Below are 22429 nucleotides of genomic sequence, written 5' to 3'. Positions count from 1 at the left end.
TGATTACATCTCCTGAAGTGGAAAAAATGCAAATAATAAATGTATGAGCAACGTGCTTGTTTTTTTGCTTGATTAATTATGCCGTTTAATTCCAGATCCACCACGCCGCTCCACCGTATAATTTCCCAGTGGTCTTGGCTGTTTCTTCTCTCACATGCGCTCTCTCCTTTTTTTTTCCTCATTGCAAAATGAATCATGGATCCAACCGTCTGTACCCGGGGGAGAGCGGCGAGCTGGCGAACGGGCTGACCAATCATGAGCATCAGAGGCAGACACACAGACGGAGGGAGCCTATTGTTGTGTGCTGCACTCATCAAGTTAGGAGACAACTACCGATTTGGCCTGAAGAAAATTAAAAGATGGAGTGTAAGGAGACGAAATAACCAACTTCATTTGTGTTTGTCAGTCTGTTTTCGCTCTCTGTTGTTACATTAAATCTCCTCTTTGCGCCGCAGCTTATCCAGTCAGACTGGCCAGTGTGTGTTTATCTGAGTGGGTGGCAGAGACTCAGCGCCATTCATAATGTCAACTGGGACCATGACCGCTCCTCTATTCCCAGCCTGGCCAACCCTCTCTCAGCCTCCTGACAGTTCCAGGTTAGCCTCTCTCTCCTCTATCCCCTGGCCCTCCTCTTCTCTCTCCTCCAGCTTTCCTCTCTAGCTCTCCCAGGGGCCCCACTGAGAATACTGCTCAGATCCAGGCCTCTGAGCCCCAAAGCCGGCCCTAATCCTCCGCATCGATCGCCCTGAGAATTTCCTCCCCAGCACAGCAGGCCCCGCTCCCCGGCACTCACACTTCTCGACCCTGAACAGCCAGCACTTCTCAGTTAGAGACAGAGAAAATAGGGTTGGGCACGTTACCTGTGTCTTCCCAACAGATGAGTTTTTTTGATGTGATTTGTTATTTGTTGCTTATAGCAGGCTATACGTCGCTCCAGAGAGCGCTGATGTTGTTGCCTCCCCAAATTCAGTTAGATTTGACTGTAATAGGCTCAGTTAACATCTCACAATGTTTCAAACTGATCTATCTGTACAGTCTTTTTCTAACACAAGTGGCAGTCAGGAAACTGACCTAGATGTTGTTGCTATTGTATTCAGTGATCCCCAACCAGGCGTGCTTGTACCTCAGGGGGTACTTCTGCAGTTGCTAGTGGGAACTTTGGAAAAGAAAGAGTTGCTATTACGAATTCGTGAAAAGTCTAAACAGATAGCTAAAAGTAATGTAGTAGATGATTGAAATAGTCAGCTAAAAATTATGGATAAGCGGTTGAAATACTTAGCTTAAAGTAAGATATAAATGGTCAAATTAGATGGTCAAACTAAAAGTGATGTATAAATGGTCAAGATAGTTAGCTAAAAGTGATGTATAAAGGGTCGAAATAGTAAGCTAAAGGTGATGCATAAATTGTCAAAATAGTTAGCTAAAAGTGATGTATGAATGGTCAAAATAGTAAGCTAAAAGTGATGTATAAAGGGTCGAAATAGTCAGCTAAAGGTGATGCATAAATTGTCAAAATAATAAATTGTCAAAATAATAAGCTAAAAGTGATGTATAAAGGGTCGAAATAGTAAGCTAAAAGTGATGTATAAATGATCAAAATAGTTAGCTAAAAGTGATGTATGAATGGTCAAAATAGTCAGCTAAAAGTGATGTATAAAGGGTTGAAATAGTAAGCTAAAAGTGATGTATAAATAATCAAAATAGTTAGCTAAAAGTGATGTATAAATGGTCGAAATAGCTGGCTAAAAGTGATGTATGAATGGTCAAAATAGTTAGCTAAAAGTGATATATAAGGGTCAAAATAGTAAGCTAAAAGTGATGTATAAATAATCAAAATAGTTAGCTAAAAGTGATGTATAAAGGGTCGAAATAGTAAGCTAAAGGTGATGCATAAATTGTCAAAATAGTAAGCTAAAAGTGATGTATGAATGGTCAAAATAGTAAGCTAAAAGTGATGTATAAATGGTCGAAATAGTAAGCTAAAAGTGATGTATAAATGATCAAAATAGTTAGCTAAAAGTGATGTATGAATGGTCAAAATAGTCAGCTAAAAGTGATGTATAAAGGGTCGAAATAGTAAGCTAAAAGTGATATATAAATGGACAAAATAGTTAGCTCAAAGTGATGTATAAATGGACAAAATAGTAGGCTAAAAGTGATGTATAAATGGTCAAAATAGTCAGCTAAAAGTGACGTATGAATGGTTGAAATAGTTAGTTAAAAATGATGTATAAATAGTCAAAATAGTTAGCTAAAAGTGATGTATAAATGCTCAAAATAGTTAGCTAAAATTGATGTATAAATGGTCGGAATAGTTAGCTAAAAGTGATGTATAAATGGTCAAAATAATAAGCTAAAAGTGATGTATAAATTGTCAAAATAGTAAGCTAAAAGTGATGTATGAATTGTCAAAATAGTAAGCTAAAAGTGATGTATAAATGGTGAAAACAGTTAGCTAAAAGTGATGTATAAATGGTCAAAATAGTTACCTAAAAGTGATGTATAAATGGTCAGAATAGTTAGCTAAAAGTGATGTACAAATGCTCAAAATAGTTAGCTAAAATTGATGTATAAATGGTCGGAATAGTTAGCTAAAAGTGATGTATAAATGGTCAAAATAATAAGCTAAAAGTGATGTATAAATTGTCAAAATAGTAAGCTAAAAGTGATGTATGAATTGTCAAAATAGTAAGCTAAAAGTGATGTATAAATGGTGAAAACAGTTAGCTAAAAGTGATGTATAAATGGTCAAAATAGTCAGCTAAAAGTGATGTATAAATGGTTGACATAGTTAGCTAGAAGTGATGTATAAATGGTCAGAATAGTTAGCTAAAAGTGATGTATAAATGGTCAAAATAATAAGCTAAAAGTGATGTATGAATTGTCAAAATAGTAAGCTAAAAATGATGTATGAATTGTCAAAATAGTTAGCTAAAAGTGATGTATAAATGGTCAAAATAGTTAGCTAAAAGTGATGTATAAATGGTCAGAATAGTTACCTAAAAGTGATGTATAAATGGTCAAAATAGTCAGCTAAAAGTGATGTATAAATGGTTGACATAGTTAGCTAGAAGTGATGTATAAATGGTTGAAATAGTTTGCTAAAAGTGATGTATAAATGGTCAAAATAATAAGCTAAAAGTGATGTATGAATTGTCAAAATAATAAGCTAAAAGTGATGTATGAATTGTCAAAATAGTTAGCTAAAAGTGACGTATGAATGGTTGAAATAGTTAAAAATGATGTATAAACAGTCAAGATAGTTAGCTAAAAGTGATGTATAAATGGTCAAAATAGTCAGCTAAAAGTAATGTATAAATTGTTGAATTAGCTAAAAGTGATGGATAAATGGTTGACATGGAATTCCCCAAAAACTTGGTATTTCACACAGATGAGCGTGGTTTTGCAGGATGCAGCAATGTATGCTTTAGGGAGTTCTGTGAACGTCTCATCCCATGCTCTGACTGCATGTTCATACTTTATACAATTACCTGCACACACCTTTGTAAGAATACAGGACAAAGACGCTGAATTATTTCTAGTTTGGTGAAAATCAGAAGTTGGACTGAGTGGCAAGGTATGGACTGGTTTTATTTCTAAAGCTTGGAAAATTAGGCAAACTAGACGGCATAATACACACTGCAAGTATGAAGTCAAACAGAATATGGGCTGCTACTCAGGTGGTATATTGGTCTCACACCCATACAGTACATGGAAATTGATAGTCTGCCACGCAAGCCAGTTGCTCTCAGAATACAGCCTCGTCATCTGAGCAGATTTTTGTTGTTGGACATAATTTAGTCCATTGAAATGTCATTATAATTTAGCTCTGTTGAGTTGGAGATATTTTACAGTATGACATTATGATGGTCAATGTGAGAATTTATCAGCAGTCAGGTAAAGGTCATTTGAAAATCTAAATCTAGTATTAGTCGCAATTGCAGCCATGCCCACAGTACAAGGAGTAAAAATCTCAGTGTATCTTTTAAGATCAATTATCACAAAAATTAAATAAATCATCGCCATTTGAAGTTGCAATTTGATATGAAGCTTTGTGTAGGTTTCATCTTGAGATTAAGACAATCTTTGGGTTAATAAAAGTAATAGATAAATGGTTGAAATGCCCCGCTTTTGTCACTCTTGTAATAGTACGCAAACATGACCAAAGTGGCCAAAAAATTTACAGCTAAATTGCATGTTATATTACTGTTAGAATATCCACTTTTATATAATCAATAGTGTTAAATATCATCCAGTTCAAATGCAGGTCAAATGCTGACGTTGATCAGGGGGTACTTGTTTACCTGATAAGGCTGTGAGGTTACATCAGTTGGGACCACTGCTCGACTGTGAGGAGCACTGCACAAGTTTGAAATACACAGTTCAGTTGTTGAAAATCTCTGAGAAATCTAAAATGCAGAGCTCCTGGCTTAAGGATAGGCTGTATTTCCATCCATCATGCTGATGAAGATGGAGTAATGGAAGTTGGTGTATGCTATACAACTCTGCTGGAAGATGAGAAAGTATCATTACTGGAGTCCTCCTGGGAGAGCTCCCAACCAACAGTCTATGCCGCGTAACATACTTGTTCATAATTTATTTACGTGGCAAGCATCCCCTGGACTCTGTACTCTGTGTGTGTGGGTGTATGTGTGTGTCTTTTACAGCAAGTGTAAAGGTATTTGAGAGGTATTTTCCTCTGTCTGCTTCTGAACAAAACCAGCAAGGCTATGTATCCAGTAGTGGATGATTAAACCTCATACTTTATTAACACGTTTGCTGTGTGGTCATCCCAATGATGAACAAGAGCGGGGGGGAAGTGGGGGGAGGGATTTGGAACATTTGGCCCTGTCAAAATGCTGCCATGTGGACCAGTTAGAGCATCTCTGTCAATACTGGCATTTAAGAGCCAGTACAGATGGTAATGTATCAATACTCTGTTTAAACAGGGCTCTGAGCCACATTTCTAAATCAGCCCCAGAGATATTTTGGGGAAAATCTGTTTCCAGTCCTTCTTGGGTAAATTTACAAATCTGGTTGACTTGTGGTCCGCTGCGTTGTCACAATATACTGCAGATCCATCTTTTATCTGCATTTTGGATTTTAATGCGACGGATAAATTCAGTACTTATGTACCTTTTACTCTCTCTGCCTGTCTTCCTCACACTCTCTATACCTTTCATTCATTAGCTTTTTTCTACCTGAGCTGACCGCACACCCTTAGCAGTCACACACACACCCACACATCCACACACACCCTCTATTTTTGCAGCTTTTACCTCCATCTCCTCCCTCCCAGACCTCTATACTTCAGTGCGTTGCTCTTTCCTCTCATACCTCTCCTTCCCTGCCCTTTCCTCAAGTCTGCTTCCTTCCTTCACTCACTCTCTCCTCCCGTTATACCCTTGCACTGCCTGCTCTCCTCTTGTCCGCTTCCCCTCTTTCTCTTTATTAATTTATTGGGTTGTTATTCTCCTTGCCTGGCTCTGCTAATGAAGGCAGGATGCAGATGAGGGCGAAGGTCGTCTCCGTAGCGATCGACCCCACCGCCCCGCAGTATGGCACTCTGACTGGCACAGGTCAGTGGCAGCTGTCAATCAAAACACACACACATGCACATTCACGTGCACATGCAGTCTCACACAGACACACACACTATCATTAAAATACATTCATACACAAAGATATGAGCCATCACAATTAACAATTCATAATTAGCTATGCAAATTCAGATGCTGTGGAGCACAAACTTTGCCAGGCTCTTATAGCAGTTTCGGTATATAATCCCTCATAATGAAGCAGGCAGCAACATGCGACCCCTAATCATAGTTTGTACATGTCTGTGAGCTTGTGAGCAGTTTAACCAGTGAATTTTCCCTCTCAGATTTTTGCATTTTTACAATTTTTACAGGCCTGAGGACGTAAAACTGTCTGGAATTTAAAAAGGAAAAAAAGCAAGATTAAAAAGTAGAAGTCCATAAGAACGGACTGAATTTTGAGTAGTTTATTAGGTCAAGCCATCCTCCATTTAGTCTACCCTAGTGGACAGTGAGACAGTGTGCTGTAAGACACATTGGACAAACAATATATACTCAGTATAGCTTTGAACAGTATTGTTCAACAACAATAACTCAATCTAAAGCCTCCAAATCTATCATTAAGTTGCCATAATCAACATATCTCTAAAACAGTTCACCTTCATTAAAGAAGAATCCATTGCAGAGCTGTTTTATTAGACTGCATCTGAATCAGATAAGATTTATTACCAGGTAGGTTTTCACTTATAAGGAATTTGCTTTGGTTTAAGCATAATAAGTCAAAATAAAAATAAGAAAAAGTACTGCAACACTTAAGAACATAAATATAGATAAAAAAGTTAAAATGAAAAGTACCTTTAAAAAAGTACTTTAACATAAAAAATGCTTTGGTTTTAACTAATTAATTGATGACTGAAAGTGATATTTAATGTTCTATCGGTTGGCTGATCCACATATATAATTTAAAGATTTTCCGCAAATGTTGGGCTGATTTGCCGGCCAGCTGCGAGCGTTTATACACACAGGTGGAAAGGCGAGTTGACCCGAGACGCCCAATTTTCCACCATGCAGGGTAGTTATAAGCCCTTTTTAGATAGGAATTGTGCAAATTTGCAGGAAAGCCCAATCAGTCTTTTTTCAGCATTGGCAGTATAAAAACAAAATCGGGGAGGGTGGCAAAATGCCGCCTACCTACTTTTGTTTATATAGAATTCGCCTTTTTCGGGGCAATGGGGGGCGTGAGCAAGTAACAAAACGTGTAGCTCAGCGTGTGACGTAAACAGTGACATGGGAGGGAAGCCGCGGCTAGTCAGGCGGCTATTCTCTCATAAATCGGCCCGTTCTTCACCGTCCCCGTCATCTGACGGTTAATGGCCTCTTCGTTTGTGGGTGCAAGGAGGGCGCGCTATTCCTTGTCTCCCCAGTTGCTCATCTTTACAGTGTCTGTCAGGTTTGCGTTTCCCTCTTGCTACTAGCTGCTCGCTAATTACTGCTATCAGCTGTTTCCTGTTTATTTTTTTATTTTATTTTATTTTTTTTTTTAAAGATATTTTTGCCTTTAATGGACAGGACAGGTAAGCATGAAGGGGGGAGAGAGAGGGGGGATGACATGCAGCAAAGGGCCACAGGCTGGATTCAAACCCGGGCTGTTTCCTGTTGTGGCCAGTGGGTTGCACATGCGACGTCATCAACAGCTCCTCCCACAAGTCATCAACAGCCCCTCCCGATGCGGAAGGCCGCCTCGGTCTGTTTAAACTAAAAGGGTTCCGCCAATATGTCTACCCTACGAGGCGGAAAATTGGGCGCCTCAGATCAACTCGCCTTTCTGCCTCTGTGTGTACAAACGCTCGCAGCTGGCCGGCAAATCGGCCCAACATTTGTGGAAAATCTGGCAGTGTAAAAGGGGCTATATTGGCGGAACCCTTTTAAGCCCCTTTTACACTGCCAGATTTTCCACAAATGTTGGGCTGATTTGCCATTACAGTCATTCTTCCGGCTGCAATGACTGTGCAGAGACGCAGATACCGCAGACCTGGAAATGCTGACCAATCAGAGCAGACTGAGCTTGCTTAGGAGGGGAGCTTAAAGAGACAGGTGCTAATATGAAGTGTCAGATAGAGAGTGAATACAGGAGTTCAGGCACAGACAGTATGAGGATCATGTTTTTGACCAAAACATAGTTTAGTTTTGACCAATCATGTTTTATGAACACTGAAACATGTAAACATGTTCTATTAGAGGCCCAAACTGTGAGTATGACCCTGAAAATGACTTTGTTGAGCCTCTGACTTTTCATGTAGCGCCACCATGAGGTTGACATTTGTGGTTCTGAGGGAAATGTCTCAACCACTGATGGATGGATTGTTGTTATATTTGGTTCAGACATTCATGTATCTTTCAGGATGAATTGTAACAACACATTCTCACTCCGACCTCGTCACATACTGACATTTGGTCATGGACTTTCCATGTCCACATACGACGTGCAGGATACCCTGGGTGGGTTGGTTGTTGACGTTCTGGGACACCATGTCAAATTCTGCCTGTTACATGCATTGTCTTCTTTCAAAATACACTTCCGTTCTCACAGGAAATTTAATATTTACATACAGTCTCTTTCACAATAAATGCACTACGTCGGTACAAAAAACGCAAATTGACGTTTTTTTTCCGTCAGCAACAAGCACACATGGTTGGGTTTAGGAAAAATGAACAGGGTTTGGCTTTAGAATCTTACAGGAGACGAACACTGTCTTGGGTGAAAGTTGGTGTTTGTTGGACCCATCCACCACTCCTCCTTCCCGCCCCAGTTGGACTTTCGCCACCTTAACTTGTGTCCTTGTCCCGCTGCGTTTCCCCCTGACCCTGAATGCCTTTTTTTGTTGGTTTCTGATGCTGCAAGTCACTGCCCAAGCGCCAGAATTCGCTGCCTTTGGAGTGAGACCGGGCTCATTGTAATCACTTAGGTGATTATCTGACTTTGAATCAAGCACCATCATTAGGTCAAAAATTGAATTTGTCCAGTAGTTTGGTTTATGACTAAATACCTGCAAGACTAATGGAATTCCCATCAGCCTCAGCTAATTTGTGTTTGATGCTAATTAGCAAATGTTAGCGTGCTAACAGGCTGAAATAAGCTGATGAACCTGGTATATGTTATACCTGCTAAACATTGTGAGCATGTTAGCATTTAGCTCAAAGCATTACTGTGTCTACGTACAGCCTCACTGAGCCACTCAGCATAGCGTGTGTCTTCTTTTTTATCTTGTTAATCATATTGTAACCCTTTAGGGGGTCCTGACCCCCAAGATGGAAACCACAACCATATAGAACATCAAGTGTGTCCAGATGGCATCACCTCAACACCTACACACACAAATACACTCACAGATAGTCTTTTATTTAACACACATTAACTATTACACATGTGCGTGTCCACAGGTTGTGTTATAGCAAAGATTCTAACCCCTGCCCTGCCGTTCATTGGCCTCGACATGGTGAAGACCTCTGAATTGCTCCTCCCTGCGTCCCGTATCCCAGTACTTGTAGCATTTACAACCTCTGCTCTTCATCACAGCGTGTCAAGAGATTGTGCGTGTATGTGTGTGCGCATGTTTGTAGATGCACGCTGCGTTCAGACATCCTGTATGCATGAAGATTTTGTTCATGGTTATTGTTGTGGGTTTATTTGTGTGCTCAGCCATGTTCTTGAGTGTGTTCACCTGCATCTGGGCGTCGGTGAATGTGCATGAGCGCACAACAACCACACGCACACACACATGCACACACACACATATCTCTATTAGCAGTAAGGTAGTGTTAACAGTGTTATGCCATGCGTGAACCTCCCCACCTTTCCCTCATATCTATGCAAAGCTGGGGTCCTGTCAATCAGTCACCTTGGTGACATAGAGCCCCACCTCCCCAATTAGAGCTGACAGGGCAGGATTAGGAGGGGGGCGGGCCCCCGCCAACCTGCCTACGTGTCAATCACGCGCCGGGCATCCACACGCCTGTTTACTGTCAGATCCCATCTCCGTCTGTCAGACTGCACGGCAACCGTCGCCCAGGGAGGAGAGGAGGAGGGTGGGGGTAGGCGGGGAGGGGGGAGGAGGAGATCTGATCAGAATTAACTATGCTTCTCCCCACAGACCGGCCGTGCTTTTAATTCATGAAAGGGATGAGAGGAAAGTGGGAAGAGAGAGGGAGTGATAGAGGGAGGAGAGCATTTAAAACCCAGAGCAGGGCCTTCTTTAGAAGTTTTCAGAGTGATGTTTCTTCTCTCCCTGACAATCACTTTTCTTCTCTCGCTGACTCTCCCTCCTGTCTCTCTCTCTCACTTAGACTTCTTTCGAAGGTGTGATTCATGCCGCCTTAGAGCCGCTACGATTTATCAACAGCCTTCCTCTCTCTCTCTCTGAAGTTGTTATTTGACCCTGGTTTTTTAAAGTCGCACAAATATGTATTAGTGTTTTTTTGAGTTAGAGAGTTAAGGTCAATTTATTTAGTTCTGCACATGCTCATGCAAATTTGTGTCTCTGTTTCGGTACGTGTCTGGGGATGAGGGTCCTGCCTACACACCTACAGTATGTGAATACATAATGCTGTTATGCTCCTCAGACTGTGTGTGCTTTAAAGCAGTGTCATGTGTGCAGAGTGTACATAATGCTAATGCGTGTGTGTTTGTGCGTGCACTCGCGGCTCTGTGGTCCCTGGTGTGTGTGCATTTCTTCTTTTTTAGGGTCTCTGGTGGTGGCCTCACTTTGACCCTGGTGCCCCTACTCTAATCCTTTAGCAAATGAGGGCTGTGTGGGGCTGAAGGGGGTGTTTGGGGCTCTGCGCCAAGCCACAGTTTTAGTATTAGAGGACCAGAGCGAAGGTCCTGGGGTTGAGGGATGAAGCAGAGGGAAACAATAGATTGTACTGGAAGAAAGGGAAAGGATATTCCCAGCATTGTGTTGGCCCGCAGTGGATGTTTAATTACCTCCATCAAAGAGACTGCTTTTATTGTCCCGTCATATTTAGTTGTTTTTTAGTTACCAGGATCAAATCTACAGATTTAGTTAGACTATAGTCCAAAAAAGGTTTGATTATTTACTTTTTGTGTGCGTGTGTGTGTGTAAATAGCTTCACAATATGGCCATTTATAAACCAGTTAAGCTTTTCTTAGATTCCTTGGTTCAACCGAAAAAAATGTTATGTACTCATTTTTATCGATGTCATGTTTTCTGTAGTTCCAAAATGTGGCCAAATTCCTGTAAACCTGGCTTACATTTTCTTAACTGCACAATTGCAACCTCATTTAGATAAAATGTGAGCATCTCAACTCCAAGCAATCCTGTAAAATTTTATACTGTATCATTTATAGGTGGCGCTACAAGTAATGATCCTTTTAATTGGCCACTACTCACTGGTCATGAATCCGACTTGGCATAATTCAGCCTTGATCTCCAAAGAGTTAATAGCCTGACATCTTCGGACTAAATCACAAATGCGAGGGGCAGGCAAGGGGGCATTTTTATCTGCAGTACACCAAAATGCCTCTGGCTGAATTGGATAGATTTACAACCAATCAAAGCAACAAACCATGTGATGTAACAGTGAGTGATGGACAAATGTAAACAGATTATAGTGTGCAGAGGTGAGCTGTGATGGTGCAGCATCAATATGTCTGTGAATGAGTGTTGCCATCAGAATTTAAAGAGTTAGCCCTTCAATAAGTAAATTTTTGGCCACTTGGGGGCAGCAGAAACAAATTGTTAACTCTGACATATTATCACTTTTTAACTTGATATGACAAACTAGCAAATAGTTGCTTATGTACACATCCAACACTTTCGGAGAAACATTACCATTCATCTGGAGTCATGTTTCTGGTCACCTGGGGAATTGAAGTCCAATATTCGCTCTCATTTCGCTCTGTTTCTGAACTCTAACAACTCGTGAGGGAAATGTGTGGCTCGTTAGCTGTTAAATGCTCTACTATGTTCACTATGGCCACACTGTGACAATGGTGAGAGTGAACCGAAACATTAAAATTGTTGACCGGACAGCTAAACAATGAGATGAAACTCACTATAAAACTCAACAAAGCCAATGGGAGTTGTTTTCACATTGCCATTTAATACACTGTAATTTAAAAATACTGATTATAGCCACTTTAAAAAATGGAATGTCTTAGTTTTGTCCAAATCCAGTTGGGCATTAAAAACATTTTTCTGTGAATAAAATCAAGTATTTAGAGTATTTTTTGCTGCTCCCTGAGTTTCTAGTTATCTCTGTTTCTTGCTAGTTTCTATATCTATTTGAATTTTGTTTGCATGATTTTCAAGGTGAATTAATAAATGTCAGTTTATTCTGTATAAACAGTTTGTCAGCCATCACGCAATATGCCGCTGACAGGTATACATGTACCATGTCATTTCTGCTGATAGCTGTATGTTCCCAGTATTTGTTGGTACCAGGCATATGTGGGGAGAACATGTGAGTGTGTGTGTGTGTGTGTGTGTGTGTGTTTTGCATTAGAGATGCGTTGCAGGGTTGTGTCTGAGACGCAGCTCAGGTGTCTGTTGGTGTCTGTTGAACGACCTCGCTGCAGGGAACAGGCTATCAGGCTTAGAGGGAGGCTATCATGTTAATTACTTTACACACACCCCGCCAGCCAAGCGTGCAACACAACTGCTGAGCTCACACTCACACAAACACACTCACACATGCACCTGGGCACAAACACCGTTCAGCACACACGCACACACTCACACACACACACAAGATCAGCCGTCTTTCTTTCATTTTGTCGTTTTTCTGTCTTCCCACTCTGGCTGTTTGAAGGCCTTGGACATCAATTCCCTTTTGCTTTCAAGAAAGATTGTTTTATATTCTAATCAATTCAAGTCCGTCCTGTGAAATTAATTGACATTCATTCAATGATTTTAAATTCCTCCGAGGCTGTTCTTTTGTTTCAGCCTGTCAGCGAGCTGCAAGTGAGATCGGGCTAAATGTTTTGTCATCTCACACTCCAGGGTAAGCCCGCTCCAAAGCGTGAGCCTGAGGTCAGCTTAACCTCCTCACAATCGTCGTCTTTACCTCTGGTGAAAGGAAGGGGGGAGGGCAATACAGATTCATGATCAGAAACTTGGGTGAAGCTCATTCTTCTGTGGCAGCCTTCATATGTCTCCTCAGGAGGATGTTTTTTTTTTTCAGGATCATGTCAGTGGTTTTGAACGGCGGGTCCGGCGCTCTCAGGCCGGGGAAACAGCGGAGTGGTATTGGCTGGGGCAGGTTGATGCCTTTAGTTAAATGATGCTGGCACGCAGAGGGATTGCTTTGGGAAGTTGTCATCCATCATGATTTTAGAATGACTCAAAGCAGCACTCTGCTTTTGGGGTTATGGTCTGGGATCCATGATTGATGTGAAGTGGATTTGTGTGTTGGAGGGAGGAGTGAACGCAAGACTGTGTGTATTTGTGTGCTAAAAATAAGTAAAACTGTTCCTTTGGAGAAGTGTGTTTAATTTTTCCTCAGCTCCTTTTTTTCATGTTTTGTTAAGGCAGTTAATGGAGGCTCCGCTGATTAAGGTTACTCTAAATCAGATACTAATGATCAGTGCAACATTTTGTGAATCCTACCATGTGGCAAAATGTCTATACCCATTTATCTTTGAAGGAGCTCCGATTCTTTCCCCCATTTTGTACGTGAGCACCTGTGCATGTTCCATGGATGCACCCCTGTGTGTGCTTTATTGTATTTCTTTAAGCTGAAGCATTTTGTCTGTCTTTGCCTTTCTCCCTCTCCCTTTTTCCAGGTTCAAGTCTCGCCTAAGTTCATTCTTCAATTAGCGTGATCCCAATATTCAGGAGAGATCATGGAGGGAGCCCCGCAAATCGATGTCCAATTAGTAAAGGCTCCCTAGCCCAGAGAAGAGGGGGACGACCGCTTTGGTCATTTTTAGAGAACAGGGGGCTGGGGTGGGGTCTGGAGTTGAACGGAGAGGTTTAGAGTAGCAGAAATAAAAAAGGAAAAGAGAGGCGGCATGAAAGGAAGAACAGAAGTGGGTAAGAGGAAAGCATTCGAGCTCTGTAAGTGGGTGGAGGTGAGGAGGGAGCATCAGGGTCTGAGGAGGTGGGGTGTAGATGTTAGATGCTCAATCAAGCTGTGTGAGGACAGTGTAATTAATCCATTGAAGATGTCTGATTGCAGATGACTTTGGGAATACCAGAGTGGTGGCTGGGCCTGGGGGAAAGGGGGAGGGCAGGAACAAGATGGATGCAGGGATGCGGGGAGTGGAAAAGCGGAAGGGCAAACAGAGGGAAAGAGTGAGATTAATTGAGACAAGGGAGATACAGTACCTTTTAAATGAGAAGGATGAGTTTCAGTGACAATGTAAGAAAAGGAAAGAAAGGGGGGGAGAAAAGAAAGAATTGATCATGCCAGGGTTAGGTCGAAGCATCGCTCACAGCACTGTAGGGATAAAGACCTCCACCAGATGTCACATGTATGTAAAGAAAGAATCACGAGGCTTGCTAACTCATCCCTGAGTTTCTCGCTGCTAAAACACTCTCTTACGAGACAAATGAGTGTCTATCCTGTTCTAATGCTAATATGCTTTTAAGGCACTATTAGCCGGCAGAGTTTTGCTTTTATTTAATGGACTATTAATTTGTTTGAATGCATTTTGTCTCGGTGGCTACACTACAGAGTTGGCTTGGCTTTAGCTCAGCTCCTGACGGCACATGATTTACTTACCCACAGCTATTTGGAGGCTAAGCCTTTATAATCTAATTAAATTTGATAAAGCAGAGTAATCATCAGAGTATTATGGCGAGTACTCATCATACTGATATGGTAATTTTGTTCTATCGTGATTGAATGTTTTCATTAAGGGCTTTTTTTTTTCATGTCTGTGTTTAAAGCTGCATTCACTTTGTTGCGGTACGCAGTTCATAGCAAAGCAAATGTTTATTGTTTTCAGCAAGAGAATGACAGTAAACTGTGCTGGGTAGTCACAAGGCGCTACCTTTCACGTGTGCAGGTAGAAAAATGCTGACAAAAGTTAAATTCTCTAAGTGTTTGAGTTCTTTCATGGCAGAGAACACAGAGTGGATCTTGACATGTCGCAGAGCACTTTTTCCCTCTTTTGACAATTGAAGTCAAATGGGTGCACACACCTGTACAAACAGTGCCGCCTGTAAGTAGGAGGACAGTGACATGTTTTTGTTGTTTGGCTCTGTGCTGGTTTTATTTTTTATTTGTTTGTATTTTCGTTCTTACATTGTGTCTTTTTATTTCTTTTACTCGTTACTGTAAAGCACCCTCAGTCTATTCAATAAAGGTGCTGTATTACATTTACTTGATCCAGCATATTAGATTTTAAACGAAACGATTAAAGCTGCTTTTAACTTTAGGTGTTTACATTTATATCAAGTGAATTGTGCTCAGATCATGGTGCTAACAGTGCAAACAGTGCAAACAATGGCAACAGTGCTGACAGAGCTAACAGTGTTAACATCTGAGGGAACCAGACGTTGGGCGCCAAACTTTCAAGCCAGGGCTTTCCATCCACGTAGGTCAGGATGGTGTTATCAGCGCTTAAGTGAAGAACAGAGACGCTCGGATAACAACACACAAAGAGGGAAAATGGTGACAAGGTGGTGCAGTGGTTAGCATTGTCACCTCACAGCAAGAGGTTCGAACTCCAGGGTGGGGGTGCCTCTCTGTGCACGTTCTCCTCGTGTCCCCAAGGTTCTCTCTGGGTACTCCGGCTTCCTCCCACAGTCCAAAGACATGCAGGTTAATTGGTGACTCTAAATTGGCTGTAGGTGTGAATCTGAACGGAATGGTTGTCTGTATGTTTCCACATACAGAGTACATGGGAACGAAATTGCGCTTTCTCACAACCCCAAGGTGCCATCAGACACGTACAAGTATGAAAATATAAAGATAAAAAGATATACACATCGCACATACAGTATATGTATATATACATACACGTGCACATATATACATATACATATTAATAAAGCACACATGTAGAATGTAGAATATAAGACAGAAAAGTTCCAGCAGAGCCCATGACTACCCCGCCTCTCACCGAATATCAGCTGGGATAGGCTGCTATATTAATGCTCTGAATGTCACATACAGCTCCTTTACAATACAGCACATATCATCATATTGACATTTAGTGTCCAAGCCTTTGCGGTCAGTAACAACCCATAGACCTCAGCAGACACTTGGTATCATCCCTGGTGACACTCTACCAGATCTGTACTTTAACCAGCTTCACTTTGTGTTTGTTTCAGGGGTTTCTGCATTTGGCTAACTGGGCAATAACAGGTCAATCATATTTCAGTGTTTGTCCCATAAACACTTTGCCTTGTCTATATAATTATTAGGGCTGTCAAGCAATTAAAACAAATGATCTAATTAATTACATGCTCTTTGATTAATTAATCTCAATTAATCACATACATCAATTTTTGCTGTGAAAGTACTTAAAAATTCTCAATTCAAATGTGTCATAGTAAAGCTGCTGGATTTTGGACACAACAGTCCCCCTGTCCTCTCCCACCAAAACTGGGCTGCAGTCCATTGCAATCCATTTTGCAAGGGAGTTAGTTAGTCAGTTGCAGGTAGACTTACTCAGTTTGCGTCTGAACGCCTGGTCAAGTGTGGCTTGACAAGGCTAGATGCTAGCACTAGCATCAGAGGCTGTGCTAGTTCGGACCTCTGGGTTTGCTGCTAAGTGCTTTGCGTTGATTATGATATTTCAGGCTTTAAGTACTCCAGTGGTACAAAAATCCTTGCTGCAGAAATTGCAGAGATGGTGCTCCTATCAACAGTTAAATCTGGGTGTTTTTTAAATGTAAGTATTCCATTAATTGGGCCAAGCAGCGTCATCTCGTCTGCCTAATGTGACAAAGCCACTGTGGCCTTCAATGACACTGGGTCTAAGGGCACCACGGAACATGATTAATCAGCGTTCATTTTTTAAACATGTTATTTTTTCAGTGATTAATTAATTGCAATTAAGGTGTTATTTTGACAGCCCTAATAATCATATTTATTTTTGTTGCTGCTGTTTTGTCCTTAGTATAAAAACTGATAACGATTCCTAGACTGTTCACTAAACTAAATTAAACACTACTGAAAAGCTTAAGATCAGCACTTGAACCTCATTTCAAATCCAACCCTGAGTATAAAACATACAGCTACTTCTATACTCCACAGTACATTTTTCCACTTGCTGCCATCTTCTAATAGAGATAAGGTGCTAAATGAACATCTTTTTTCTTCAGACCGTCGTACAGTCTGAGAGAGGAAGATGAAATTCCATGTTTTGGTTCGGCTGCGCTCTTCCATTTTCCCTCCTTGTATTCATTTACAGAAGGAATTACGTTTAATAATTAATGCAAAAAATGCAACCTTTAATACATTCAATGAATAATTGAAAATGAACATGATACTATTTAAATGGATTGCTTTTTATGTATCTGCATGCGCCGGATGGTCAAGGCTTGTGTTTATTAAAATCACCATGGCAACAAAGAGGGAGTTTGCCTTTGCACTTAGCTGACATCCTGCAACACTGACCCGCAGCACTGTGTTTACACTCAGCGGCGCTGTCACAGAATTTCATTTTAAATTTAGATTAGCTCACTATTCTATGATACATTTAACATTTTAATGAAACGATCTAATGAGGTGATTATAGCAGGAATGAATGGTGAAAAAATATGTGAGCATGTGTTTCAGGGTTGCAGCAACACAGGTGTGCACGAAATGCTTCCTGAATCTGTATTTATTTACTGTATGTCTGCCGTTATTGACAGATAAATCTGATGTGTTACTTAAAAAGTCGCGCAGACATACCTGCCAACATCATGATACACACTAGGTAGCTTCATGACTCACTTCTGGCAGTCATGGCTGGAGTCGGCTTTCTCAGCGGTGAACAGTATAATTTCTAGGGGAGACTACGAGGGGAACATGAGGTGTTGAATGAAAATAATGCGAAGAGAAAGGGGGCAAAATAGAAATTAGTGGAGAGAAAGATAAACAGAAAGATGACAGTGTGAGATAGAGTGATAGGGAGATACAGGAAGACTGCAGAGAAAATTATCCAGAGTGTAGAAAAACAGTGACAGGCAATGGCAGAGTGGAGGGAGAAATGTAACAGACAGACTCAGGGAGAGCGAAGGAGAGAGAGACAGGCAGAGACAGACAGAGCGAGAGATAGACAGTGACAGAGGGAGAGATAGACGAGCTGTGTGAGGATGCAGAGAGTGTCCCCCTCTCTCGGCTGCTGCCAGAGGCAAACAGACAGCCTCTCTGCTGGTGGAATGCTAATGCAACAAGCTGCTCCTCTCTTGTCTTCCCTCCCTTCTTTACCTTTCTTCTTCTTTAACTCTCCTCTGTGCAGAAAGTTTAGAGACTATAGACACAAGCATAGACTTTGATAATGGAGACCCCGGTGCTTTTATATTATTTGCACTTTGCAGATCCATCTGCGTGTGTCAGTTCTGCAAATCGGGCGCGGTGAGCAGCTTCACATCGGAAAATAATGATTTTAATGGGAGATTAGTTGGGTATGAATGTGTGCGTGTTGAGTGGAATCTTAGATGAGTTATTATTTGACCTCTCTCCTGCACCCCACCCCCCCAAGTCTTACTCTGACATCATGTTTGTCTGCAGCTCAGTAGCCATGGCTACCACGGTGTCAGTGGGGGGTCGCCATGTCACGGGCCAATCGCAGGTCAGTCAGTCGACCTTTCTCTGTCTGTGTCGCAGTCGGCTGACCTCTGACCCCCAGCCCAAAAGAGAGACACAAAGCAGTTGTTCGGGGACGATAAATGTCTCCTGGCTTTATCGTCCAGGCAGGTTGTTAACTTCCATCATTTAAGACATTCACATCACACCACACGGAGAAAGGCCCGCACGTAAAGACCACGCTTATTTTTCCTCTCAAACTCCGTCACATTTTCCCGCTGTAGCGACAGTCATCAGTTTTCAACTTCAGGCAGGACATAACCTTGAGTGGAGCAAGCCGGCTGAGCCTGTCTCCCACCCCCCCACCCCGCCCAGTCTGTCTGTCTGTCTGTCTGTCTGTCTGCGCCGAGATGGCAGCTTCTGAGAAATGGCGGCACACTCTGAAGTGTGATCCATTTAGATAGTGGCGAGGTTCACTCCCTGCGCACACGCACACATGCATGCACTCTGATGCTAAACACACACAGCGCAACAAACAAACACGGGCAAACACACAAACCTGTGCGCACACGGACACAAAGAAACAGAAACAGATCTCTCTTCTCTCCACACACACACACACACACACACACACACACACACACACACACACGGCAGTCTCTTGACATACACTTGCTTGGTTGACAAGTCATCTCAGATAAGCTTGAGTGACAGGTAGGGAGTGTTGACTACTAGTGTGTGTAGAGCGCTCTGGTAGATATCGCCACCTTATGATTATTGTATTATACAGTATTTACTTAATCAGATTTGTATTATTTGTTTTAAAATAACAGGAATCCATTTCCAACAGATGCGGCGCCGATTATTTTTTTTCCATTTTGCTCTTTCCGTGGACTTCATCTTGTACTGGGTATATATATTTTTAAGACACTGTCTCCCCCTGTTTCATTTTGGTTGTTAATTTCCCTGCCACCTTTTTCTATCTCTGCTCAAACATATTGCACTGCCTCCGTCATCTAGAGAGAATCTTGTCACTTTTTTTGGCACCAGATGTATGTTCAAGCTATATTTTGAGGATTCAGGCCTTGTATACCCGCTCGCTTACACTCCCTCCCTCCACTCCTTCTATATCCCCAGGCCTCCCCATGCTCCATTCCTCTATTTTCTTATCTACTTTCTTCTCCTACTTGCTCCTCTATGTCATTGCCAAATCTCTTCTGTCTGCTCCTCTCTGTCTTCTCCTCTCCCTCCCTCCTACCTCTCTCTGTTTCTTTTACACACCCTCTTCTCTCTCTATCAGTCTCTCTATTCTGTGACTGCTCTGGCTGGTCCCCCTGTGGCACACCGTGTCGTGTCCCTAATTTATTTATAATTAGTGCTCTTTGTCGGGATGCGCGGGGAATGTTAAAGTACACGCCACCTCGCTCTGGGTACAAATGGGCTGGTGTTCCTCCATCCTCCCCGCCCGCCCCAACTGCCCAACCGACACGGCCACTGGGATGGACAGATCTTACATCCCGAACCCAGGCTCTTAAAATTATAACGACTCCACAGAGGAGACGGCTGTGCACTGCAAGAAATCTCCATCTTATCAAGTCTTTACCTGAGTCCTAAAACACTTATTTTGTTGGGACAAGTTAGCGCAAATCACTCCGTTACGGATTTTGTACTAATTTTCTAAAAGACTGTCTGTATCAAAGAAGGGGAAGGTAGTTGATTGCATTAAAATCAAGTAAAAATGCAGCTTGATTGTGGAAGAAAAATCTTCCCTCTTCCTCCACTTGCAGATTTTATTTCACCTTTTTTAAGGAAATAAGGCTTTAAGACAAAAACGACTTCATAACAAGGAGAGTTTACACCCTGAGTGACACCTGCTGAGATACAGATACACATTGTCAGTGCGCTCACCTGTGCAACGCCTGAATGCAAAACAGAATAACAAGATGGGACAACATGTAATCTGAAAGTGTAATTTATTAAACATCCTGTTGAATTTTAATGGCCATCACTTGTAAAGTTGAGTTGTTTTGGGGGTTTGAGCTGCAGAAAAAAAATTATATTTTTTTTATCACACCGCATTAATGTCAGCGCTGTCTTTACACATAACGTACATGACCAGGAATGACGGCGCTGACAGGACTCGCTGAGTGTGTGTGTGATCAGCCAGGAAGAGCTTTTGTCCTTGGGCTGAGAGGGCACCTGGCTCCTCTTCCCGTCCTTGTGATCTCTCTGTTCCCTCTCTCTCGTGCCGCTCTATCCCTTCTCTATCTGTCTCTTCCTCTCTTCTCTCGGCTCCGATCCCTTCATCCCCCCATCTCGCGCTCTCCCTCTCCTCTGCCCAAGGCGATGCCGTCCTGCAGGCTTTGATCAGGGGGCCAGGGAGGAGAGAGGAAGTGGGTCAGAAAGTTGTGCTGGAGACTGCAGGAGAACAAGGCTGGAATATCGAGTAGGTGAGGCTGGGAGAGGGAGCGAGGGAGAGATGGGGTAATCTAGTGAGAAAGTGATAGAGGGGGAGAGGGGGAGATAGCGGGGGGAGAAAGAGGAGGGAGGGAGTAGGTAAAGAGGAAGAGAGGGAGGGGTGAAATGGGGCAACTGTGAGAGGCAGCGCGAGGGAGGGGGTGCTGCCTGAACTAAAAGAGTAGAAGGAGATAAAAAGAAAATGAAGAGAGCAACAGGAGGAGATAGAGGAGAAGGACGTGGGAAAGGAGAGGTGTCTTCATTTACTGAGAGGAAAAAAAAGACAACACATTTGTCTTGAACGTGATGCTCAGCATTTAAACAGCAGGTTGGAGGATAAGGCCCTGTTTTAACTAATCTACACAGCGCAGGACAGATAGTTCAGCTCACTGTGTGTGTGTGTGTGTGTGTGTGTTTGCATCGGCTTCTCTGTGTTTGTGTGTGTTGCTGGCAGTATAGCACTCGACTGTGGCTCTTTGTTTTTTTTTAAAGATCATTAAGATGCATGGTTTATTAATATTCAGATCAAACCATTAATATTCGCCGAGTGTTTCTGCTCTCCTTGTGTCGTCAGCTCACCTGGGACCAGGGAGNCACCGCTGGGACTGTGAGGTGAGAGGGGTGAGGGATTTTGGGGGAAAGCAGGGAAGCAGAGGGGGTTTGGTTCTGGAGTAATTGGGCCAATGGGAGGCTAACCATAAGCACACACACACACACACACACACACACACACACACACACACACACACATGCACGCACATTAAACAATACAAAACACACACGTTTATATACACTTTTGTCCGCACATACAGATTTATATTTATACAGTCACACAAATATATCTTTAATTTGGGTCCATGAAAAACAAATGTGCTCACCTTCCTTGTATTTCTAAGCACATGAAAATTTAAATGTGCACAGAAACTTCATATACTCACATTTTGGGCTACAACTAATGATCTTTTTCATTTTCGATTAATTTATCAATTTCCCAATTCATTGAACCATTTGGTCTAGAAAAAAAAGAAAAATGTTTTGTCTGACCAACAATCCAAAATCAGACTATTAAATTATAGTAATATGTAAGTGGGAAAAATCCCAACACATTCTCACTCCCAGCTTGCCAAAGACCGACACTTGGTCAGTGGCCCTAAATGTCAAACTGTGACACTTGTAGTATCCCTCCAATGCCGGTTTTGGACGTTCAAGGATGGTGTGTCAATTTATGCTGGTTACATGCATTGTGTCTTTTTATAATAGACTTTAAATGTTAGTAAACCACTTTGTTTTTAGGTTTACTTCCTTAGGTTTAGGCAACACAATTCCATGGCTGGGAAAGGAAACATCATGGTTTGGCTTAAAATAACTACATTTGTTAATAATATAATGTAATGTCAAGTGACATATGTCACTTAAGCGTCATTAACACAGTCATTAAAGTAACTTGATTGACTTCTGGTTTCAGACAGGATAAAAACAGCGGTCTCCCGGGTAATAGTCGAAGTTTGTTTGACCAATCCACTAGGGGTTTAACAATCCATCGATCTGGATCGATATATCGATACGATCCAGTTTCATCGATGCAAAGTGAGAGCATGGATCCATATTATCATCTTTTGGACGCGCTTTTATTTTGAAAGTCTGTGTCACCATCAAACAGCGGCAGGCAGACGGCAGGCAGCCAAGAGAAAGACGATGAGGATAATGTTATACACTCGAGAATAAAT

General features: G+C 41.9%; 1 protein-coding gene across 1 annotated transcript in view; it reads left to right on the top strand.

The window, feature by feature from the left end:
- The first annotated feature begins 247 nt into the window (after nucleotides 1-247).
- npas1 (neuronal PAS domain protein 1) overlaps nucleotides 248-22429 on the top strand; it is a 76030-nt gene continuing 53848 nt past the window's right edge. Inside the window, exons 1-2 of the mRNA XM_050061984.1 lie at nucleotides 248-366; nucleotides 456-596. The gene's annotated coding sequence lies outside the window, so the exon portion shown is untranslated. The remainder of the gene's footprint in view (nucleotides 367-455; nucleotides 597-22429) is intronic.

The sequence above is a fragment of the Epinephelus moara genome, chromosome 2, assembly GCF_006386435.1.
Source record: "Epinephelus moara isolate mb chromosome 2, YSFRI_EMoa_1.0, whole genome shotgun sequence".
NCBI lineage: Eukaryota > Metazoa > Chordata > Actinopteri > Perciformes > Serranidae > Epinephelus > Epinephelus moara.
The sequence above is the reverse complement of the archived record's forward strand: the minus strand, read 5'-3'. Positions and strand labels throughout refer to the sequence as shown.